General features: G+C 44.2%; 1 long non-coding RNA gene across 8 annotated transcripts in view; it reads left to right on the top strand.

The window, feature by feature from the left end:
* LOC104003756 (uncharacterized) overlaps positions 1 to 25,929 on the top strand; it is a 248,053-nt gene that overhangs the window by 48,738 nt on the left and 173,386 nt on the right. For 7 of the 8 annotated variants that reach the window (XR_008541791.1, XR_008541787.2, XR_008541790.1 and 4 more), the window contains one exon: positions 19,306 to 19,428. The exons of the other annotated variant lie outside the window; for it this stretch is intronic. This is a non-coding gene — a long non-coding RNA (uncharacterized LOC104003756). The remainder of the gene's footprint in view (positions 1 to 19,305; positions 19,429 to 25,929) is intronic. 8 annotated transcript variants of the gene reach the window in all.

The raw sequence follows: 25,929 nt of genomic DNA, 5'->3' as shown, positions 1-25,929 counted from the left end.
CACATAGGGTAAAATAAAGGGTGGAGCACTGATTAATGAACCACTGAAGAAAGTAGAAAACAAGAGTAAAAAGACACTGGATTGGAGTGTTGTAACAAGAGTTGCAAAATGTCAGCAACACTTTGATGAGTTTTATAAGTTGATCTCGAATTATAGCTAGGGGCCACACTCAGTACTGTACATGAATCATTTCCAGTCCTCACTACCGCCTAATGAGATAAAAATCCTTGGCATTGTTGGAAGAGCAAATCCTAATGCTTAAGTGCAGGCATTCTGGTCAAAGAAGAAGTCAAATTCCAGTGCAGTGTGTGAATGTTGGGGATGTTACTCAGCTTCTCTGTCTGTTTCTTCTACTGTAAAATGGGCATAACAACTGTACCTCTACCATATGGTTTTTGTGAAGTTTAAATGCATTCATGCCTTTCGAATGCTTAGGACAGCACCTGGCACAAAGAAAAGCTCAGTAGATGTTGTCTATTATTGTTCTTACTTGATAGACAAGGAAACTGAGCACCAGGAAGGTTTAAGAACACGAATAAAGTCACCAAAGTAAAAAAGGTGAAGTTAAATTATGAACACAGGTTTGATCTCAAAGCTCCTGCTCTTTCCAGTCTATTAACAGGTACTTACTGAGCATCAGTTATGTGCTCCCATCTAAAAAGACAGGAAAGAAAGAGACAGACAGAATTCCAGTTCCTCAAAGAAGCAAATGTTTTTGCGGAGGGAGAGAGATAATCAACATGTATCCAAGTGATAAGCACTCTGGTGCCTTGAGAGGGATGAAGAAGGAGAGGGCATCATATAAAGAGAGGGACTGAGGTGGGTAGTGGTGGGGGAGGGAGACCTCTTTGAAGAGTGATGTTGGATAAAGGCCTGGGGTGGGGCAGGAGGAGGCAGCTGACTTCAAGGTCTGGGAAGAGTGTTCCTGATACAGTTTGTATATTTGTCCCTGCCCAAATCTCATGTTGAATTGTAATCCCCAGCATTGGAGGTGGGGCCTGGTGGGAGGTGATTGGATCATGGGGATGAATTTCTCATGAATGGTTTAGCCTCATCCCCTTGGTGCTGTCCTCATGATAGTGAGGCCTTGTGAGATCTGATTGTTTAAAAGGGTGTGGTATCTCCCCCCACCCATGCTCTTGCTCCTGCTCTGGCCATGTGATGTGCCTGCTCCCCCTTCACATTCCACCATGATTGGAAGCTTCCTAAACCTCCATAGAAGCTGAGCAGATGCCAGAACAATGCTTTCTGTATAGCCTGCAGAACCATGAGCCATTTAAATCTCTTTTCTTTATAAGTTACCCAGTCTCATGTATTTCTTTATAGCAAAGCAAGAACAGGCTAACACAGTTCCCAACAGGAGGATCAAGTGCCAAGGCCCTGGTGGCTTTGAGGAAGAGAAAGAGGCCAGTGCGATTGGAGAGCAGTGAGGTAGGAGGGTTTGGTGACGTCTTAGCCATTCATACCTTCTGAGCTTGGGCTCTTGCCTGAAAAGCAGGGAACATTATTCCAGTGTCTGCTTGGGGGGACTGTATTAGTTTGCTAGGGGTGCTGTAACAAAGTACCACAAACCAGGTGGCCTCAGGCCACAGAAATTTCTTCTCCAACACTTCTGGAGGCTGGGGTGAGAAATCAAGGGGTCAGCAATCAAGGGGTCAGCAGGGCTGTGCTCTCTCTAAAGGTCTATGAGGAGAAGCTGCTCCACATCTTTCTCCTCACTTCTGGTGTTGCTGGCAATCCTTGGCATCCCTTGGTTTACAGACCCAGCACTCCAATCTCTGCCTTTGTCATCTCTTCTCCAGGCCACCAGTCATACTGGATTGAGGGTCTACCCTATTCTAGTGTGACTTGTCATAAGTTGATTACAGCTATAAAGATTCTATTTCCAAATAAGAGTTCAACATCTGGGTCTGAGTTTCTCCTCTGCCTTTAACGATGGGTAGGTGTTCAGGGAAGTAGCTGAGTCTGGGTGAGCTTCCTTTCCCATCTCTAAAAAGGGCAGCTTATAATTATTAAAGCACCACCATCTAAGTAACTCCCAAGAGCTCCCAAAAGAGAGAACATAGGAACAGCACCCCTGGAGGTGATCCGTGGGGGGTAGTGGGGAATACACCGCTACAGGAGGTTAGAACTTCAAAATCTCTTTCTGGGGGACATAATTCAACATGTAACAAGGACCAAAAAGTAGTAATATCGGTGAAAGCGACATTTCAACTGCATAGTGTGGTGCAACAGACCAGCGCTGTTATTCTGTGGGGGAGGAAGTCCAGGAAGGAAGATGCTGAGGGACAGGTGAGACCCGTCTTCTCACCATGATTCCACCAGACGGTGCTTGTGTGACCTCCAACAATTTTACAACTTCTTTGACCTCATCTTCCTTATTTTCCAAAGTAGTCATTCAGGCTGGATGATGTACTTTTGAATTCCCATGGTTTCAAGAACATTCCACTTTACTGACCATAATTTACAATTATTCCACTGGCTAAGCAGGAGGTGGTACGTCAATGCCGTTCTTATTACACCTGAAGTTCAGCTTGTGAATATCGGCAAGAATCCAGACAAACATCATAATAAATAATGATAATTGCGATTATTGATTAAGTCACAGGCACTTTACTTTGTGATTTGCCACTATTAATTCAGTCTTCCTACAACCTGCTGAGTGATGTATTCCCCACCACCCCACGGATCACCTCCAGGGACGCTGTTCCTGTGTTCTTTGTTCTAGGGGCTCTCTGGAGTTACTTACATGGTTGTCCTTTAAGCATGATAAGCTGCCACTTTTAGAGATGGGAAAGGAAGCTCAGTGAGACTCAGCTACTTCCCTGAATGCTTACCCGTCATTAAAGGCAGAGGAGGAACTCAGACCCAGATGCTGAATTCCAAAGCCTGAGCCTTTTCCAGGGTACCAAGCTCATATCTGCAGCCCAGAGGCAACTTTTTCATGGGAGGGAACGTGGGACTGGGGCTAGGGAGGGCTGGGTTAGTATCCCAGCTCTGTGACTTTGAAAGGTTCACTGAACCCCTCTGTGCCTCAGTTTTCCCATTAGTATAATGAGGTCATACTCATTCCTACCCCATAAGCTTAAATTAAATGAGGGTTATATGTGGTGCTCCTGAAACTGTGCATGGCTGGTTAGGCACAAATGGAAAACGTCTTTCTACATGGAGGAAAGTCACTGAGCACCTTCTCCGGGAACCTGCTCGCTGGGCAGATGGAGGAGCTGGTGATCAACACAGCCTTTTGAAGGGGTCGTCTTTTCCAACAGAACATGACACAGCCACAGGGAAAGTTGTTTTAGTTCCACTTAGTTTGATTTATTATTGATAATTCTGGAGATAAATTAGAATCATTAAAATAAGAGGCTGCAGTCTGCAGGCTGTTTTGAATTCCAGGGCTGTCTGCTTCGCATTTCTTGGGAACTGAGTGAGTACATTTGCATGTTTAGAGGGGGAGGGCCCTCAGAGAGCAGGAGGCAGAAAGCCCTGTCTGGAAAGTCTGGGCAATGAGAGAGGAAGCGCAGCTTGGAACTGTGTATTAGCTGCTGGGGCTGCCATAACAAGACACTATAGACTGGGTGGCTTAAATAACAGAAATTAATTTTCTCTTAATTCTTGGAGGCAAGAAGGTCTAAGATTAAGGTGCCAGCTGATTTGTTTCCTGGCGAGGGCCCTCTTCCTAGTTTGTAGATGGCCCCTTTGGCCTCACATGGCTCTTCCTCAGAGCATGCAGAGAGAGGAGGGTGAGTGAGCTCTCTGGTGTCTCTTCTTTTTATTTTTTGAGTCGAAGTCTCACTGTGTCGCCCAGGCTGGAGTGCAATGGTGTGATCTCGGCTCACTGCAACCTCCACCTCCCAGTTCCAGTGACTCTCCTGCCTCAGCCTCCCGAGTAGCTGGGATTACAGGCAAATGCCATCATGCCCGGCTAATTTTTGTAGTTTTGTAGAGATGGGGTTTCACTATGTTGGTCAGGCTGGTCTTGAAATCCTGACCTTAGGTGATCCACCTGCCTTGGCCTCCCAAAGTGCTGGGATTACAGGCATGAGCCACTGTGCCTGGCCCAGGTGTCTCTTCTTATAAGGACACCAGTCCTATTGGATCCAAACCCCACTCTTATCACCTCATTCAACCTTAATTACCCCCTAAAAGCCCCATCTCCAAATACAGCCTCACTGGGGGTTAGGGCTGCAACATATGGATTTGGGGGAGGGGAGGACACAGTTCAGTCCATAGTGCACTGCTTTCCACTCCTCCAGGAGGCCTGCCATGATTGTTAGTACTGTAACAAGAACAGTTGCCAGCACCTTACTTTCTGTGTCCCTACAGAAGCATAATGAGGTTAGGAACCTCATTACTATTCCTTTCGAAGATGAGAAAACTGAGGCACACAAAAGGAAAGTCACTGACCTAAGGTCCTCAGCTGGTGAGGGGCGGAGCCAGGTCAGGGACCTTGTGCCTGGGACACCTTGTAGTGCTCATTGTACCTCGTCAGTCTTTCTCCTAGGGTGGCAGAGTGGGAAAAGTACTGCTAGAAATAAAATTTAGATTCAGAGGGTACATGTGCAGATTTGCTACATGGATATATAGTGTGATGCTGAGGTTTGGGCTTGAACTGAACCCATCACCCAAATAGTGAGCATAGTAACCAGTAGGTAGTTTTTCAACCCTTGCCCGCTTCAGCCCTCCTCCATTTGGAGTCTGTAGTGTCTATTGTTCTTGTCTTTATATCCATGTGTACATGATATTTAGCTCCCACTTCTAAGTGAGAACATGTGGCATTTGGTTTTCTGTGTCTGCATTCATTCAATTAGGATAATGGCCTCAATCTGCATCCATGTTGCTGCAAAGGACATGAGTTCATTCTTTTTTATGGCTGTATAGTATTCCATCGTGTATATGTACCACATTTTCTTTATCTAGTCCACCATTGATGAGCACCTAGGTTGATTCCATGTCTTTGCTATTGTGAATAGAGCACCAATTTTTGAATCAACCTTGGACTAAATACTACCTCTATCACTTAGAAGTTGTGAGACCATCAGCAAATTATTTGCTGTCTATCAGAGCAGTTGCATCACTTGGAAGGGGATAACAGGACTGCACTCACATGGTGTTCTTGAGGTCAAACAAAATGAGGTATGACATGTGCTTAGTATGAGGCCTGGAACATGGGTGCTATTCAGTCAGCGCAATCATTTCCACTTTGGGTGCTATGCATGTAAGATCTACAGGAGTTCAGGAGGCCTTTGAACTTGCCCATTGAACTTGCAGAGGTGTGGTCTCATCTCTTACCCAAGTATTCAGGACCTTCCCCCAACTCCAACCCTCTCCCCCGATCTTAAAAAGTGATCCCAGGAGAGGATGTGACAAAAATCATTTATGTTAAAGTATAAATGACGAAGAAGGATTTTTGAGGTCGTCTTTGATGATTTTAGAGAGAAATTATGATTTTTTTTTTTTTTTTTTGAGATGCAATTTCACTCTTGTCACCCAGGCTGGAGTGTGGTGTCACGATATTGGCTCACTGCAACCTCCGCCTCCCGAGTTCAAGCAATTCTCCTGCTTCAGCCCCCCGAGTAACTGGGATTACAGGCATGCACCATCATGCCTGGCTAATTTTGTATTTTTAGTAGAGACGGCGTTTCACTATGTTGGCCAGGCTGTTCTTGAACTCCTGACCTCAAGAGATCCATCTGCTTCGGCCTCCCAAAGTGCTGGGATTACAGTGAGCCACATGTCCAGCCAGAAATTACAATTTTTAATCTTTGAGGATGATAGACTCTGGCAAGGCCAAACCTGGATCTTGGTGGCCCCGTTGTTCAAACAATATTGCTCACACCCTCCTATGTGTTAGGCCTTGTGCTGGAGACTGGCGGGTCCAAGTAGAAATGACTAAGATTTAGAACTACCCCAGAAGGACTGATTCCCAAATCTGCCCCTTCCTCAGTTTCCCTTCTTATTAAAAGGCATCACTGCTCATCCAGTAGTTCATATTGAAACCCTCAGGGAGTCATCCTTGGTTCTTCTTTCACATCTGGTTCTACCCATCAGCAGGTCATTTCAGCTCCAAGTTTTATTCCCAATCCACCCACTCTGTACTCCCTCCAGAGCTGTTGCCCTAGGGCAAGCCAACATCATCTCTTACTGGAACGGCAATAATTCCCTGGCGAGTCTTTTGGATTCCACCCTTGCCTCTCTATGATCCATGCTCCACAGCACAGCCAGAACAACCTTGATGCATTGTCAGCCCTGCCACACTATGCTTCTGTTCAGAGTTTCAGTGGCTTCCCACGCAACCTAGAATGCAATCAAATTTCTCACCCTGGCATTGAGGAGTAGTGGTTAAGTAAGTCATGGGTTCTGGAGACAGACTGATTGAATTCAAATCCTAGCTCTGTCACTCACCACGTTCTGTGATCTTTGGCAACCTCTTTTACCTTTTTGTGCCTTTGTTTTCTCATCTGTAAAATCAGGTTAATGCTATTACTTATCTTGAAGGATGCTGTGATATTAAATGGATTTATACATGGAAAGTGCTTCAAATAATGCCTGACAGTTTGTAAGTAAGTACTTTGTGAGTGTTAATCTTTATCCTGATGATGCTATCTTGTAAGGCCCTATTTGACCCATGCCTTCTTCTCTAATCTAACTTTCCTCTATTCCTTTCTTCCCTCACTGTGGCCCAGCTACACTTTCCTTCTTGCTTGACCTTGAGTATTCTAAGTATGTTCCTGCCGCAGGGCCTTCATGCTTGCTGTTCCCTTCACTGGGAATGCTGCATGAGGCTCCTTTCTTGATATTTGTGCAGTTGTCACCACCTCAAGGAGGTCTTCCCTGATGACACCCATGTCAATTTATTCTCTTGTTCTGCTTTCCTTTTCTTAATATTTCTTATCATTACTTGATAAATGTGTTTGTTTATTATGTTCTCCCTATTCTGGTTATCCATTGATGCATCATACACCACCCCCAAAACAACATTAATCTTTTTTTTTTTGAGACAAGGTCTCACTCTGTTACCCAGGCTGGAGTCCAGTGGTATAATCATACCTCACTGCAGCCTCAAACTCCTGGGCTCAAGTGATCCTCCCACATCAGCCTCCTGAATAGCTAGAACTACAGGTACGCACCATCACATCTGGTTAATATTTAGACTTTTTTGTAGAGATAAGATCACCCCATGTTGCCTAGGCTGGTCTCAAACTCCTGGCCTGAAGCAATTCTCTCACCTCAGCCTCCCAAAGTGCTGGGATTTCAGGTGTGAGCCACTGTGTCTGGCCACCATCAATCATGTTATTATCTCTTATGGTTTCTGTGGTCAGGAACCTGGGAAAGGCTCAGCTCAGCGGTCTTGGCTTGGTGAACCCTCATGTGGTTTCAGCGAAATGGTGTCCAGAGGAGCATCTCTGTCTGTCCTCTCTTTTCTTGTAGACTCAGGGCATCTCCATGTGGACTAGTTTGGGCTTCCTCACAGCATAGAGGCCTCGGGATGGTCAGACTTCTTACGTGGCAGCTCCAGTGCAAGTGATCCAGGGAACCAAGAGGAAACTGCCTGGCTTCTATGGCCCAGCCTGGAAGTCACAGAATATCACTTCCTCTTTATGCTGGTGACCAACCAATCATTAAGGTGGGCCCAGGTTCAAGGTGAGGAATAGAGAACCCACCTCTTGATGAGAAAAAGATGAAAGAATTTGCAGACATGTCTTAAAACTACCACATTTCCCAGCTAGATATGAGCTCCATGGGGACAGGAACTTTGCTTTGTTCACCATGGTATCCCTGGCATCTAAAATAGTGCCTGTCGCCTAGTGAGTGCCCCCAAATATATACTTTTTTTTCTTTTTTGAGATGGAATTTTGCTCATGTCGCCCAGGCTGGAGTGCAATGGCGCGATCTTGGCTCATCGCAACCTCCGCCTCCCAGGTTCAAGAGATTCTCCTGCCTCAGCCTCCCGAGTAGCTAGGATTACAGGCCCGTGCCAGCATGCCTGGCTAATTTAGTATTTTTTTAAGTAGAGATGGGGTTTCTCCATGTCGGTCAGGCTGGTGTTGAACTCCGCACCTCAGATGACCCACCCTCCTCGGCCTCCCAAAGTGCTGGGATTATAGGCGTGAGCCACCACACCCGGCCAAATATTTACTGAATGAATGAGACAGTTAAGACTGTGCTAAAGCCCCACACTGAAAAGTACTTTTATCACCACAGTTATCAACAGTTCCAACAATCCATTGAACCAATTACTAAGCACAGAGAAGAAATGATACTAATTAAGCATGAGAAAACAAACTTTATTTAGAAGGCAAAATGCAGTATTACCTCCATAGACACAATCACCAGGGTCTTATCCTTGGGGTTCATGTCTTATTTATCTCTGTCTCTTTTAGAGCTGAGCACAGAGCCTGGTGCAAGACAAGTGAGCAGCAAATGCAGTGAATGGGGTTTTAAAAAGAATGGCCAAGTATACTCTAGTCTTGAGATTATTTCATAGCCTCCTTATTAAAAAGTTAATAAAATTCCCACTTCTGGGTCCCTTGGCTCAGGGAAACAGGTGCACTGAAGAGAAATGTGTGAACTATCATTTATCAAATACCTGCCATGTGCCAAGGAATGTGCCAAGTGCTTTGTAGGTACAATGTGGTTTATTTTCCATAGTCTGCCATAAATTTGGGTACCATTATTATGTCTTTCATCCCACACCTTGTAGATGTTGAAAGTGAGGCTTAGGGAAGTTAATCACAGCCCATTTCCCATTAAGGCTATAAGTAGTAAGCAGTAGGGAAGGAGAGAGTAGGGCTGGGAGAAGGGGGATTCTAAGGTTTATTTGGCTCCAAAACCTGAGTTCATTGCCAGATTCCTTGCTGCCTCCTTAGGGCCTCAGGGCCTTCCCACAGCATGCATAGCTGAAGGCTGTTTCCCATCTCACCTGCACCTGGACTTTTAATATAGTTGGTCCATTAAGGAGTATTTTGGCCATTTGAGTTGATGTTTAGCAAAGACCAATTAGTGAACCATTACACCGACTGTCTGTTACTTTAAGATACTATTCAGGTGGGCATCTTCTTTATAAATGTTCTCATTATCAACTGCTTAGAGTAAATAATTTTGAAGGGGTGACAGATGATTCCAATACACTTGAACTTAGCGAATCTGATATCTGATCTTGGAGGAGTGCCTGGGGTTTATGTAAGTTGCCAGTACCCTGATGAGCTGGAGTTCATAGCCTATCTGCACTTTAGGATTGAGACGGAGTTCTTGGTCCTCTGGAGCCTGTGGGTAACTCTGAGAGTCACTTTTAACAGCATTATTTCTCAGGAGGCAGTGGGTGGTACAGGAAGCTTGGGATGCGGATTCAAAGCCAGGGCTCCCTTTTCCTAGCTGTACAACCCTGGACCAGTGACTTTGTTTTTCTGAAGGTCTATTTCCCCATCTGTCAAATGGGGACCACAATACCTACCTTCCAGGCTGGATGAAGTGAGATAATAGGGAAATATTTATCAATCACCTATTATGTTTATGCCAGGAGCTGTTCTAGACAATGGAAATTTGGTAGCCATAAAACCAAGTCCCTGATGTCATGGAGTTTACATTGTAGGGGGGCTTAACATGAACATGGAAAACAAATGTAAAAATATCATTTTAAGTGGTAATAAGTCCCATGAGTATAAAGGAATCATGGTGGCAGGGGGAGGGGGGGCATGGTACAGGGGCAGTGGGAGGGCTGTTTACACAGCAGGGGTTGGGGATGGGGAGTTCTTTCTGGTATTTCAGCAGGGACTCAAGTTATGTAAGAAAGGGAGCTGATTTCAGGCCGAGGGAAGAGGGAAGAGCTAGTGCATTGACCTGAGGGAGGGGCCTCCTTCTCTAGTGGAGGAACCAGGACCCAATGTGACTGGAGAAGAATGACAGGGGAGGGGGGGAAAATGAGGTCAGAAGAGCAGGGCTGGGTCATGGGGGGGTCCCGGAGCTCAGGATGGGGTCTTGGAGTTAGATTCTACAAGATGGTGTATGAAAAGTGCATGAGTTAATGGGTGCTCACAGGTCAGTTGAATAAATGACTCTTTGCCATCATCTGTCACACCCTCTGCTGGACAAAGAGCAGAGATAGAATAACTACACTCCCCATTCTTCAAGCTGCCTAGTTCCTTTTCCTCGGTTCCTACCTTCTAGATGTCATTCCTAAGAACTGAAGATTCTGAACATTTTGCTTGGTTCTGGCATCCCGGGCTAAAGTGCATCTGAAGAATTTCCTGGCTGATGAAAAGTATTTATTTTCCCTAACCAGATGCATTAAAAAAAATAACAGAATGGAAAATGTCCTCTTTAATTAAGCTTTGTAATCCATTTCCTTTGTGGCTGAGAACAAATTTACCAAGCTTGCATTTGAGAGGTTGTCATTGCAGGGGAGTGAGCAGGGGTTTCAAGCTCAGAGAGAGTGGGGACAGCCTTGCTTTCATGCTGCAGACTCAGAGAACTTTCCAAACATAAGCACAAGCTGCCTCACCCAGCCCCATTTTATGCAGGTATACAAGGATGGCAGCTACAGTAGACAGGGACTTGCTATGTCCTTGGGTGCTCTTCTAGGCCTGAGGAAATAGAGGTCGATGGTTCTTTGCAAAGGGTTTCATCTATTCCTTACCATGCTGTGAGGCAGGGACCAGTTATTGTCCACATTTTGGAAAAAAAGGAAAATTGAATCTCGGAGTGGAAAAGTAAGTAACCCAAGGTCACGCAACTCAGAAGCGTGTGGGCAAGTGATGCTAGTACTGATGAACTTGGCTCAGCCAAACTTTAGTCAGGCTTCTCCTTCCTACAGGCTCCTAAACTTTGCTCATCCTTAAGTTTAAGCAAGCATCCAGGTGTAGAACAGCTTGTTCTAGGAGGCTGACCAGAAAGAGAAATCCAGTTAAACTCCCCCTTCATGTTATATGCTCCCCTCACCACCTGCCAGCCTCCCCCAAAGTCCCTGCCAGTTCTGCTTCCCCCTCCCTAGAAAAGAAAGCCCTATTTGGTTTGATTTTGAGATGCTTCAAAGACCCCAAAGTCACAGTGTTCTCCCCATTGTAATAGTCTCTCCTATCCTAAGTCAAGGTTGGTTTTTCATTTGACATGGGTGAGCTGTGATTTAAATCCAGAATTCTCTGAACTGTTTAATTTATTCAAGGGTTAGAGTACTCTGAAACATTTACTCCTATATGGAATACTGTGACATATGGATGCATTTTCTTCTACAAATCAAACTAGAAACAATATTGCCGATGATGTGGTCAGATTCAGATCTGACTATATTACGTGAAAGTTGGTCTTCAAGCCTAAAAAACATACATAAAGAATTTTAAAAACATCTCAATTTTCTATAAAAAGCATGTTTCTATTTGTTCATTTGCTTGTCTTTTGCCCACATAGACAAGCAGATGTATGATATTTTAAAGAAAAATTATGGGAAACAAACTTAAGTGTAAGAAGACTAATATGTATTTTTTTCCTGTGAAATATGGTATAATAACTTCATTTGAATTCAGCAAGTGTTCAGTAAAGAAACTGTCTTCTGAGCTAATTAAGCACAATTTCTGGGCTGGCAGAATTGCTTTAAGTGGTCAAGGGCACACAAATCAGAAACAATGGATCTGGGTTTGAGTCGAGGTTTTGCTGTTTGCTGGCTATGCAGCCTTGGTCAATTTCCTCAGTTTTTCTGTCTATAAAATAAGAATTAAAATAGCACTTTCCCCCATTTTCCTGTTGTGAGGAGGCTGAAGTATACTGATGCATGAAGCATGATGCATTATGCTTGCTCAATAGAGTTTAATAAATATAAGAGAAAGAATCCACCCTGGGGAGAAGCACTGTTTATCTTTAAAGATGGTTTGCAGAGCAGGAGAGACATTCTGATAAGCAGTAATAACTCACAGTTCAAGTCTACATGATTGCATAAAAATGTGTCTTTTGTCCCAAATTGCCCCATGGGTTGCTTCTTCCTACTCCAACTCTTAGCAAGTGTTTCCCAAGTTAATTGCATCAGTAGCTCCTCATGGAGGCTTCCTGCAGCTCCGGGGTCTTGGGTCCTTTAGGCTGTAGGTTACATTTACTTGTCGCCAGACACCTTCCCAGCGGCACAGCCAGGTGTAGGCATAGAGGCCAGCTGGGGCTAAGTCCTGTCATGCACTGTTGGCTTCAGCTGTGCGCAGGCAACCACTTGATGTGTGGACAAGTAAACATGTTCTTGAGCAAGGAGCTCTAGAGACCCAAGAACAGGGGTTGTTGGGAAGACAAGGGGCTGCACTTGGGGCTGTAACATTAGCTTGAAGCAAATCACCTGGGTCAGACTGTGGTTGCATGAATGAATGAATGAGTCTGCTTAATACAACCCTCAATTTTGGCACTAGTCACAGGGTGACGCATCCATTTATTCACCTGGTTGTGACAGTGTCACTGTATTTATTCCCGAGGGCTGCTGTACCCCAACATTGCAAATTGGATGGCTTACAACAATAGTTTATTCTCTCACAGTTCTGGAGGCTAGAAGTCCAAAATCAAGATGTTGGCAGGGCCATGCTCTCCCCAAAATCTCCGGGGGGGACCCCTTTTTGCTTTCTTCAGCTTCTGATGACTCTTGGCATTCCCTGGCTTGTAGCAGCATCACTCCAATCTTTACCTTCATTGTCATATGGCTGTCTTCTCCCTGTGCCCCTCTTTTCTTATATGAACACTAGTCATAGTGCCTTAAGGGCCTACTCTACTCTGGGAACTAATTACATCTATAAAGACCCTATTTCCAAATAAAGTCACATTCACATGCATCAGGGGTTAGAACTGGAACATAGCTTTGTGGGGGACATAATTTAACCCGTAACAGTCACTGTTGGTGGCTGATCCCACTCCCATTCACAACGTCCTCTTCCAGCTACCTGATACTTAGGGGCAGACATATGGCACAGTTCTGACCACTCAGAGCTCAGAGGAGGTTTATGGGATGGGGCACCCAGGGAAGCATTACTTTCCCTGGTAACTAGGAAGAGACTTGACTGGCAAGCCTCCTTTTATCATTTTTCCTACTTCCGGTTTGGAATATGCTCATATTAGAGGCACAGCCATCATTTGGGGGCTAGGAGTGACATATGCAAGGAGAAAAGCCAACACGCTAGTGATAGTAAAGAGAAAAGAGAGAAGGAACTCAGGTCCTTGAGCTCCTGAGTCTCCACTGTAGCCCCATCCGCCTTTGGGCTCATTGCTTTGGAAGCCAAATGAACTCCCATCTTTCAGTGTCATTGTTATGGGGTTCTGTTATTCTACAGCTAAATGCACATCTGATCAATACACATGGTTATATTTCCCTGATTATGAGAATGATGATAGCTAAATTAGAAAAACTACCATTCATTGAAACTCTCTTTGGAGGCATTGTACTAAATGCTTTACATGGATCATATAATTTAATAAATATCTCTGTAAGGTAGCACTGCTATGATTCCCATTTAACAGATGAGGAAACAGAGTCCTAGACAGGTTAAGCACAGATCGTGGTCACATAGTGAAAAAGTGACTGAAACAGGATTCAAGCACCAGTCTACTGGTTCTCAAGCTGGTGCTCCTTCTACTGTATCGGGTAGCCTTTTCCCAGGAAAACCTTGAGAAAAGAACAATAGCAATGATGACATTGCTCATTTATTGAGAACACACTATCCATTCAGTCACTTATTGAGTCAGGCAACGTGCTAATGCTTTACCTACAGAATCTCATGGTGAAGTCTTCAGAATGCAGGGGCTTAGCACTCCTTCCACAGCCCTTGGCACAAATGGCTCTGAATAGCTGAGTGTTGCTGGGTTCATTTGAGCTGGACTCTACAGGAAGAGTAGGAGTTTGATAGGTGAGGAAGAAGAAAAGGAACATTTCAGAGAGGGGAAGCCGCAGGATCAATGGTGCCTTGCCAGGGTTTGGTTATCATAAAAGGTTTGAGTGTGGCTAAGGTTGTTAGCTGTTTCCCAATATCCATTCTCTCCTTCTTTCTGTTAGAAATAGCACATCCCCAGCCAGGCGTGGTGGCTCACGCCTGTAATCCCAGCACTTTGGGAGGCAGAGGCAAGGCAGATCACGAGATCAGGAGTTCGAGACCAGCCTGGCCAATATGGTGAAACCTCATCTCCACTAAAAATACAAAAATTAGCCGGGTGTGGTGGTGCACACCTGAAGTCTTAGCTACTTGGGAGGCTGAGTCAGAAGAATCACTTGAACCCGGGAGGTGGAGGTTGCAGTGAGCTGAGATCACGCCACTGCACTCCAGACTGGGTGACAGAGCGAGACTCCATCTCAAAGAAAAAAAAAAAAAAAAAGAAAGAAAGAAATAGCACATCCCCAAGTTTTATCTAAGTACATGGCCACCCAGCTATAGACAACATTTCTGAGATTCTCTGAGTTTGATTAAAGTCTCACCAATGGAATGTGTAACTTGCTGTTATTTCTTTAAGAAACAGCTTGCCTCCTACTTTACGTAGGCCAAAGTATGCGCATGGTAGTGACCCAGTTTTGATCACGGAGGTAAAGACAAAATACCAGGGGGTGATGTAGCAGGAAGATAGAAGGAACCTGGGCCCCTGAATGACTTCATGGAGCAGAGCTGCTCTGTCAGCTTGGACCTCTTATCTTTGTTAGATAAGAAAGAAATAAACTCTTTTCTTATTTAATCAGCTGAATTTTGGGGCTTCTTTGTTATAACAGATTAGTCTGTACATTAATGAATCTACTGGATCTTAACCTGGATCACATCTGGAGGAAGAAACACCTAGTTAATTCAGTCTGACTCTCAGGAGAAGACAGAAAATGGAGAGATGGGAAGAAGCTTGATTGGGGAGAAGAAGAAAAGCTGCAAGACCCTTAATTGTTTCTTTCACTTGTTAATTTACTAATTCAACAAATGTTGATTGAACACAGACTGGGGCAGCTACCTAAGCCATATTTTCTCCCCTATTTTTTAAATTTTATTTTGTTTTTAATTGGCAAATAATAATTGTACATATATATGGGGTACAGGAATGTTCTGATAGATGTATACATTTTGTAATGATCAAATTGGATTAATTAGCATATTTGCCCTCTCAAACGTTTATCTTTCTTTGCAATGAGAACATTCAAAATCCTCTTTTCTAGCTGTTTTAAAATATGCAATGCAGGCCAGGCGCAATGGCTCACTCCTGTAATCCCAGCACTTTGGGAGGCCTAGGCAGGCAGATCACTTGAGGCCAGGAGTTCGAGACCAGCCTGGCAAACATGGTGAAACCTCGTCTCTACTAAAAATACAAAAATTATCCAGGCGTGATGATTCATGCCTGTAATCCCAGCTACTTAAGAGGCTGAGGCAAGAGAATCGCTTGAACCTGGGAGCTGGAGGTTGCAGTGAGCTGAGAGCCGAGATTGCACCACTGCACTCTAGCCTGGGTGGCAGAGCGAGACTCCACCTCAAAGAAAATAAATAAATAAATAATAAAAAATAAAAAAGTAAAATATGCGATGCAATGCAATATTATTAACTGTAGTCCCTCTACTGTGCAATAGAACACCAGAACTTATTTCTCTTAACTGTAACTTTGCACCCGTTGACCAACTTCTCCCCTTTCCCCTTTTACTCCTCCCCACCAGCATCTGGCAACCACCATTCTACTCTCTATTTCTATGAGTTTTGACTTTTTTAGCTCCTACATATTAGTGAGAGCATACGCTGTTTGTCTGTCCGTGCCTGGCTTCTTTTACGTAACATAATGTCCTCCAGGTTTATTTGCCACAAATGACAGGATTTCATTCCTTTTTATGGCTAAAGAGTATTCCATTGTGTATATATACCACATTTTTGTTATCCGTACATCTGTTGATGGACGATAGGTTGACTCCATATCTTGGCTGTTGTGAATACTGCTACAATAAATATAGGAGTGCAGATATCTCTTTGACATACTGATTTCACTTCCTTTGGATATATACCTAGGAATGAGACTTCTGGATCATATGGTGGTTCTATTTTTAATTTTCTGAGAAACCTCTATACTCTTTTCCATAATGGTTTAACTAATTTACATTTCCAGTGAAAGTGTTTAAAGGTTCCCATTTCTTCACATCCTTACCAGCATTTATTATTTTTTGTCTTTTTGATAATAGCCATTCATTTGAGTGAATTTTTGTATATGGTGATAGATAAGGGTCTGATTTCATTCTTCCACGTGTAGACATCCAGTTTTTCCCACATTATTTATTGAAGAGACTGTCCTTTCTTCATCATGTGTTCTTGGCATCTTTACAGAAAATAAGTTGACCATATATGCATGGATTTATTTCTGGACACTCTATTCCACTGGTCTGTGTGTCTTTTTGTATTCCAGTGCCATGCTGTTTTGCTTATTGCAGCTTTCTAATATATTTTCAAATCAGGTAGTGTGATGCCTACAGCTTTGGTCTCCTTGCTCAAGATTGCTTTGGCTAGTCAGGGTCTTTTTTTGGTTTTATATTAATTTTAGATTTAAAAAAAATATTTCTGGGAAGAATGTCATTGATAATTTGATAGGAATTACATTGCATCTATAAATTGCTTTGGGTAGTGTGGACATTTTAATAATACTAATTCTTCCAATCCATGAACATGGCATACCTTTTCATCTATTTGTGTCTTCTTTAATTTTTTCTTCAATGTTTTATAGTTTTCAGTGTAGAGATCTTTCACTTCCTTGGTTAAATTTATTTATAAGTATTTTTTTGGTAGCTATTATAAATGGGATTGTTGTCTTGATTTTTTTCAGATAGTGTTCTGTTAGTGTATAGAAATGTTATTGATTTTTGTATGTTGACACTGTGTCCTGCAACTTTACTGAATTTGTTTATGAGTTCCAACAATTTTTTAGTGGAGTCTGTAGGGTTTTCTATATACAAGATTATGTTGCCTACAAACAGAGGCAATTTAGCTTCTTCCTTTTCAATTTGAATGCCTTTTTTCCCCTCATGTCTGTTTCTCTGGCTAGGACTTCTAGTACCATGATGAAGAGAACAAATAGACAAAAACCATATATGATCATTTCAATATAATTTATCTCACATTTCAATAGCTGCAGTAAAAGCATCTGACAAAATTCAACATCCCTTCATGATAGAAACTCTCAGCAAATTAGGAATAGGAAAAATGTGCTTCAACACAGTAAAAACCATATATGGCAAACCCAAAGCTGATGTACTGAACAGAGATAAGTTGAAAGCTTTTACTCTAAGATCTGGAGCAAGACAAGGATGCCCACTTTTGCCACTTCTATTAAACATAGGACTGCTCTATTTTCTTCATCTCATTTATCACTATTTAAAATTACATTATCTCTCTTGAGTGGAGTAGTATTTACCAGAAGGTAAATTTATTGCATTAGAGAAGGAAACGTTATCAAGTTTCGCTAGAGCTAGAAGAAATATAATGTGGGAAGTCTGCAAATTCATGGGAACTGCTATAAATCATTATTGCCCCGTGGAGAAACAGACAAAAAATAAGCAGATTTCAGCCCAGCAGAGGTCTATTTTCTGATGAGCAGAAGAGTAAGGTGAGTCAAGAACACAGCTGGGCTTTGATTGAATGAAGCAGAGGGTACAATGGGGATAGGAGTCTGATCTCCCACACTAAATTGGTTAGGTACTGGGACCCATACAAATAATAATGAGAGATGTCCTGTGCAAATGAAGTAAACAACATTGAAGACAGGACAATTCACGCTTGAGGGAGGAACCAAGAGGGGCTGTTCAACAGAATAAGGATGAGATCACAAAGGGATGAAATTGAGTGCTGGGTAGAAGAGATTGACCTAGAGCTTCTGGGTCTGTGTATACTTTTTATTTCTCTCACTATTTCACTTGCAACCAATTCTAAGCAGAGCAGTCAAGGCCAATGGAGTCTCCCCTGTTTACTCTGTTGCCCCGATTACATGACCAGACACCCCACAGAGAGCAAGGTGTGTGAGCCACAATTTATTTATTACTTGTTCAGTGTCTCCATGAGGGAAAGGAGTTGGTCTGTCTTGTTCACTGTGGCCTCCCCAGCACCTAGAACAATGCCTGGCACATAATAGGAGCTTCATAAATAACTTTTGAGTGAATGAATAAAGAAAGCAGACAAAGGAATAAAATAGTAGCCAATTTCAATAATTCAAAGAAAGAGCTAGTTTGAGATGGAGAAAACAGAGGGAACCATCCTTTAGGAATACAGCCAGGGAAGTATGTTTATGATGAGGCTCAAGGGAGAGAAAGAGTTAGCTATGCTAAAAATAGGGAGGAAAGCATTTCAGGCAGAGGGAACCGAATGTGCAAAGACCTCAATGTGGGAAAGAGTTTGGCATGTTTCAAGAACTAAAAGAAGGTTGGTCAGACTTCAAGGAGAGTGGGATGAACAGAGCTGGAAGAGGTCATCAGGGGATGGATCCTGTAGGGGCCTGGTGGGCATCATTAGGAGCTGAGATTTTATTAAGATTTATCTCTACTCTAGGTCTAGGGAGACCTAATTCAATTTTGCTTTGAAAAAAGAATCCCAATTTCTGTGTAGAGAATGGATTGGAGGCAGGCAAGAGTGTAGGTGAGAGAGAATCAGTGGTTTAGATGAGAAATGATGCTGGAATGGACTAAGGGTGTGGCCAGGCAATTGGAAAGAAGTGGGTAGATTTATTTGGAGCTTGCTGATGGATTGGATGTTGGAAGTGAGGGAGAGAGGAATCAAGGATGCTGTATCAGCTAGCTATTGCTGAGTCACAAATAACCCCCATATTAAGTGGCTTAAAACAAGTCATTTATTACAGATCATGCCTCTTGTGCATTGGTCGTGGACTGGCTGGGCTAAGGTGAGCTCCCTACTGACCTCGGCTGGACTCACTCATGCTTTTTTGGGTCAGCATGGGTGGGAGGAATGGGTGCCCTGCTTTCATCTGAGCTTATCTGGGCTAGCTAAGCTGAGGCAGCTCTGACCCCGTTGCCTCTCTTCCATCGTCTCTGGGATGAACGGGCATGTTCTTCTTATGGCACAAGAAGGAGCAAGCTCAATTACACAAGAGCCTTTCAGGACTCTGTGTTACATTTACTAGCACTCCACTGGCCGAAGAAAATCCCACAGAGATAAGGAATTATGCTCTAGCATAGTGGGAAGTACAGCACCCCATTTAATTGGCAAAAGGTGTGGATACCAGAAGGGGTGAAAAATTGAACCATTAATGCAGTCTACCACAGATGCCTCTCTGCTTCTGGCTAGTTTTTATTGTAATTTCCCCCTTGTTCCACTTTAAACAATTTTACTCTCTTCCCACCCACAGAATAGCACTCCTATTTACTTATCTTTGGAGCCTCCCAGGAGGAATAAAACAACAGAACTGGAGACCTGTTCGTGTGCTTTGGCCTTCCTGCCCAGGATGGGAGGGTAAAGGTCTGGGTCAAGGGTAAGTTTCACCCCTTTGAGTTTGGCTCTGAATCTGTGGAGCTGAGGATGCATGTAGAGTCTGGCCACAGTATTGTGTGGGCTGATGCTGAACGTGGAACACACAAGTGCAGGTTTACAAAAGCAATTGAGAAAGGCCTTGGCTGAAATGCAGAGAATATCTGCAGCTTAAATACTGGAGCGATTATATCATTTGTGGGGTTTTGCAAGCTAATTTGTTTGCTGCCTTTTCAATTTGCCATTCAGTTTCCATGGTTTCATGGTTGGTCAGAGATGGAATATTTAAACCCCATAGACAAAGCTTGAAGTTGAAGTGCTAAAATGGCTGTGGAATTGTTTTATAGCACACTGGTGGAAAGGCGGCCATCCAGGGAATCGAGAGAGTGAGAGTTCTGGCTTTGTCACCTTTATGCAGAGTTCCTTCTCCGTGCCTTGATTTCCCCATCTGCGATGTGATATGAGCTCTATGGTGGTTCCTTCCAGCTTTATATTAGTGACAACAATAATAAAAGCAGCAAAGATAATAAGTAGAAGTAGCAGGAGTAATAATAGCTAATGTGTATTTAGCTATTATTTCAGTAAATACCTTGGCTGGGTGCGGTGGCTCACTCCTGTAATCCCAGCAGTTTGGGAGGCCGAGGCGGGTGGATCACCTGAGGTCAGGAGTTCGAGACCAGCCAGAACAATATGGTGAAACCCCATCTCTACTAAAAATACAAAAAATTGGCCGGGCATCGTGGTGCGTGCCTGTAATCCCAACTACTCGGAAGGCTGAGGCAGAAGCATCGCTTGAACCTGGGAGGTGGAGGTTGCAGTGAGCCAAGATTGCACCATTGCACTCCAGGCTGGGCGACAGAGTGAGACTCCATCTCAAAAAAAAAAAAAATACACTATATATATATTTAATGTCCAGTAGAACATTCTATTGGAAATATTCTGTGTGTACACTGTCCAATATGACATGGTAGCCACTTTCTACATGAGGCACTTTAGAGGTGCCTAGTTCAAATGAAAGACTGCCTTTTTAATTTCATTAACTTAAAAAACTTAACTTTGAATTGACACATGGGTAGCCACACGTGCCAGGCAACTGCCATACGGGACAGCACATGAGGGAGCATGGCCCTGGCCACACCCGAATGCAGCACATCACGGTGTTTAAGAGCAGGGGCTGTGGACCTAGATTTTTCAGGCACAAGTACCCATTTTGCCACCTACTGGCTGTGTGACCTTGAGCAAGTTACTTTCCTTTTTGTGCCCCAATTTTCACATCTGGAGGTAAGAATAAAATGAGCGAATCCATGTGGAGCCCTTAGAACAGTGCCTGGCTTATGGTAAGAGACATGTAAGTGGTTATCAGCATTATTGCACCCAGGGATAGGAAGATGAAAAAACTCCGACATGCACTGCTTTAATTTGATTCTCATAAGAGTTCCAGCTAGTGTGGTCTTCCCCTCCCATCCCCGTAACCCACTCTGTGCGCCTAGCCCAGATACTGTTTTGCTGCGATGGCTCTCACCTACACCGCCACAGTCAGAGGACTGTTCTTGGGAGTTGGAGTCTCTGAGCATAGGCAGAGCCACCATGCCTGGGAGTCCATGCCACAGTGGGAACAGCCTGTAGTCACTAGTTGACCAGTGTGGGTGCAAAACACCCAGCTCCTCTGTCTCCAGACAAACTCCATCAGAGTCTGAGGGGTTGTTTGTGCCCCAAAGCTCCCCAAGGCTTGGGGCTGAGGCTGGGACTCCTGAAATTGCTCCCTTGCTTGACTCCACCCCTCCTTCCTTCCCTCACCCTCACTTTGGCTCTGCAGGCCATTCTGTACTCACTTTATAGGTGAGGAATTTGAAGCTCATGGAGAGAAGGGCTATTTCCAACATTGCGTGGTTTTAAGTGAGGCTGTAAAGCAGGGACCAGCATACATGTTCCTTCAAAGGCCATGAGTTGATATTCTGGTGATCACAATGTGCTGCCTATAGGGATACTATTTTCTGCACCCACGAATACCTTATACACATGGCTGGTGCACACCAGTGACAGATGGCATCCATTCTGACTGTACCAGTTGTTAATTGTTTTCAAGATTATCCCTTCTTCTACTCCACACCTTTACATGGCATAACATGTAGCTACATATTTGGGGCAAAATGCAGACCACCCTAGAAGACCTGGGGCAGAGGGTTGGTGGGGCCCCTGCTCCTCTTTGCTCCCCGGAGACACAGCACTCAGGCTTCCCTCCTCCCCACACAGCTTTCCCTCAGGCTGGGTCTGTGGAGCTCTCTCTGCATAAAGACTGTCTTCAGCACCAGGCTCATTTGCACAGTCATTGAAGAGTGGTTAAGGCCAATTAGGAACCAGGCACTGTGCTAGATGACAATGACACTCCAAGAGGTCAGGGAGCTTTCTCAAGGCCAAGCAGCCTGTAAGTGCAGAGCTGGGATCTGCATGGATATCTTTGGAGTCTCCATTTTGGAGGCACCCACCCTCCTTCCAAACAGGCTTTGCAGAAGATGAAACGTGCAAACTCCTGACCAACTGGCCCTGGATGCGTAACCCAGATCTCCACTGGGAACCTTTGCCCTTCAAAGATGTAAATGAGATTCAAACCCCTGCCAATCCCTGAGGAAGTCCAGAGCCCCTCCCCTGGGTTTCTGCAGAGTCCTGAGGGCTCACTATCTCCGGACTGCTCAGGCATCCTGTGATGCCTCTGTTGAGCAAAGTGAGGACCTAGCTGTGAATCTCATCTTCTCTTTATGTTCCCCTCAGGTGAATCCACTTACACCAGGCATCAGTGAGCAATGGAAATTTGGTTGGAGATTTGAGGGGGAGACATTGAGGCATCATTGACAGGCACTGTAGGAATCACCACTCTCTAATGTAGATTTTCCATTTTGCCACGTGGAATTTCACTGCTGAGTTCATCTCAGTCTATCGCCATCCTCCTGGCTCCTTGCTTCTCTTCCAGCCTCATTCTTCACTCTGTCCCTGGTCCCTTTCCTAGGGACAACTCCCTTCCTCTGAAGACCTGGCACCAGCGCCACACCTGGGCTAGGGGCAGTTGGTGGAGGGGAACAGGGCTCCTCTGTTACGTGGATCTCCCAGGCTTTTCTTCCACCCCAGTGCTGCTGGTTCTCTTCCTAAGTGAGCATCTTGTCAGTGATGCTCTCCACCTGTTTTCACACCTACGGTTATGGCTGCGAGGGGAGAAATGGAGGAATCACACAGCTATTTGCCCTTGGATCCACCACTTCCTGGGATCCACATTCCACAAGCTGTTGTCCCAGCTCTAAACACAGAGCAACAGTCTCTACTCGCTGGTCCTGCCTTATTGATTGCTTATCAACAAAACCCTGACCTGAGCTCCCAGACTCGACACAGACCTTCATTCCTCCTTTAGGACATTCCAGACCACCCTCTACTCTTCCTTCTCACTTTGAGAAAATTTTCTATTTGTGCTGACGTGACAGTAAACGGAGACAGCTATTGTACAAGTCCTCATTCTTCAGCTGGCTCAACAGAACTTTTGGCAATTAAAAAATTTCTGGGTTGATGCTGCAGATATGACAAACTGATGCTTGGAATCAAGGCAATGCTTTGGGATTTAGCCGAGAGAGTTGAGGAGTTCATGAACACGGATGGAGGCAGAGCTGTGGGCCATCATTCAACCGGATTCTAAATTTAAGAATAATTGAGTCCTTATTAGCTGGCCAACACTTTAGGGGTTTGTAAATACATTATGAGGGAAGGAAAATGATGATGGCGATGATGATGGTGATAATGATGATAATGGCCATTGCATTGTTAACAACAGCAGGTAGTATGTTTCCTATCTTGCAGACATAGATACTGGGTATCTCATTTAATATGCAAAATAACTCTTAAAGGGAGGAAGCCAGCGAGTTTAGGCTTAAACTCATTGCTTCAAAGGAGTCTCCAAACCAGTTCCCTAATCTATGATCCAGTAAGGTTCCCTGTCAAAGTCTCTCTCTCTCTTTTTTTTTTAATTTTTAATTTTTTTTTTTTTTTGAGATGGAGTCTCACTGGGTCACCTAGGCTGGAGTACAGTGGCGCGTGATCTCAGCTCACTGCAACCTCCGCCTCCATTCAAGCAATTCTTCTGCCTCAGCCTCCTGAGTAGCTGGGATTACAGGCATGTACCACCACACCCCGCTAATTTTTATATTTTTAATAGAGACAGGGTTTCACCAAGTTGGCCAGGCTGGTCTTGAACTCCTGACCTCGTGATGCACCCTCTTTGGCCTCCCAAAGTGCTAGGATTACAGGCTTGAGCCATTGTGCCGAGCCCAAAGTCTCTTTTCACAAGCGTTCCCTCCACAAAGTGCATATTTTGATATATTTTGCCCACTGTATATGATAGCATGTAAAGATAGCATGTTATTACTAGCTTCATCTTCTAGATAAGGAAATTGAGGCAAAGGGAAATCCATTCATTTGGCCCAGGCTTCACAAGTGGGAAGTGGTGGACCCCATGGCCACCATGTATGGCTGTGCATGTTTTTCACAGCTCAATGACGCCTGGCCCAGGAGTCTGAAATCCGGCCACCAATCTGGTTAACAAATCATGGATGCTAGTATGAGGATGAGTTTGTTGGGAGGAACAAATCCTTTATCAAATTCATTAAAAGATATGACCTTTTCACCAAGCTGTGGGCCCACTGGACTTTTATCTGCCTAGAGGAGTTGCCTCATTTGATTTGCACCAAAACTTGGTATAGGACAGTGGCTCCTGAAGAACCAGTATTCATACCCTGCAGCCTGATTTCAGAATCTGTTCTCTGACCTCACAAAGCAGGGGAAAGCAGTATCTGTTCCTTGTCAAAGGCTCCTTTTACTAGTGTTTCCTCCACAAAGTACACATTTTGGTATATTTTGCCCATTGTTTATGATAGCATGTAAAGAACCATTATTTCTGTGGCCTCAACAAACGGGGGTTTGCCTTTTTCATGCAATAAGGAGTCCAGAGTTGGTGGTTTAGAGTACGTACAAAGTCTTTAAGAACCCATATTCTGGGCCGGGTGCGGTGGCTCATGCCTGTAATCCCAGCACTTCAGGAGGCCGAGGCGGGTGGATCACCTGAGGTCAGGAGTTCAAGACCAGCCTGGCCAACATGGTAAAACCCCATCTCTACTAAAAATACAAAAAATTAGCTGGGCATGATGGCAGGCGCCTGTAATCCCAGCTACTTGGGAGGCTGAGGCAGGAGAATCGCTCAACTCCGGGAGGTGGAAGTTGCAGTGAGCCGAGATCGCACCACTGCACTTCAGCCTGGGCAACAAGAGCGAAACTCCATCTCAAAAGAAAAGAAAAGAAAAGAAAACAAAACAAAAACCCATGTTCCATCCAGCACCCTGATTTTGTTAGGATGTGGCTTTCAACCTCAAGGTGTCTGCTGCACAGTCAGACTTCACATGTGAATTTCAGGCAGAAAACATTGGGAAAAAAGCCAAGAAAAAAAAAAGGAGTGATCCAGTTAAGTTGGTCTTTTTATATGAGGAAAATTATAGCTCTCTCAGAAGCTCTACTCTTAAATCTTACTGTCTAGAACTGGGTCCCATGGCCACTCCTAGTTGCAGAGGAGTTTGGGAAGTATTTTTAACTAGGCATGTGACTACAGGCTAGACAAAGCTGGGATTCTCTTAGCAAGAAAAAAGGAGACTAGATCTCATGGACTGGTCACATCCAACAAGTAAACTGCATGTATAAAGTAATATTCAACTTGTTCTTCCGCTTTTATGAGTCAAAAACACAACTTCTTAGAGGAGCATTTTTGTTGACAAGTAATATCTAGATCTATTGCCCGCTACCTTTAGGAGACTGTGCAATATACACAGGGTCAGGAAGCTGAGCTTCTCTTCCACAGTCGTCTTCACACTCACAAGTTCCAGCTTCTGCTTGGGTCCAGTGCTGCCTTCCCTCCCATGTCCTTGACACCTGGTTGGTCCCCAGTCACCATATCTCCTTCCTACCTCTTTGGCTTTGCTATACTTGGGCTTTATAGCTCCTGACTCCTCCACACTTTCTACCACAAAGATACTAGGGGCTGGGATTGCAGCCAGAGGTCCTGCCCACTGCCCGCTAGCTGCTGTGCCTGCTGTACAGCCAGCTCTCCAGGTCCAGATGCAGGGCCTAGGGCCCTGGCTTGTTCCCAGCCCACCTATTTGATCATTGGCCATGGAAGGTATGACAGCACAGCCTGTTATAGTTCCAGCCGAAAGTAGTCCCCTGGGTGTTTTAGCTAACCTGGGCAGTCTCATTAAGAGTAAATATAGAGTTTTCATTAGGCCTTTGGAAATACTGGAAAATGACTCATAGTTCTATATAATCCTTTTTAGCCCAGTGCTGTCTAATAGAACTTTCCATGATGGGGAAAATGGTCTCTCTATCTGTGCTATCCAATACAGTGGCTACTGGCCACATGAGATTACTGAGAGCTTTAAACATGGCTAGTGCAATTGAGGAGCTCAGTTTCTAATTTTATTTT

Source organism: Pan troglodytes, chromosome 23 (genome assembly GCF_028858775.2).
Source record: "Pan troglodytes isolate AG18354 chromosome 23, NHGRI_mPanTro3-v2.0_pri, whole genome shotgun sequence".
In the NCBI taxonomy this organism is placed as follows: Eukaryota; Metazoa; Chordata; class Mammalia; order Primates; family Hominidae; genus Pan; species Pan troglodytes.
Note: the sequence above shows the minus strand (reverse complement) of the source record. Positions and strands in the feature narration are given on the sequence as shown.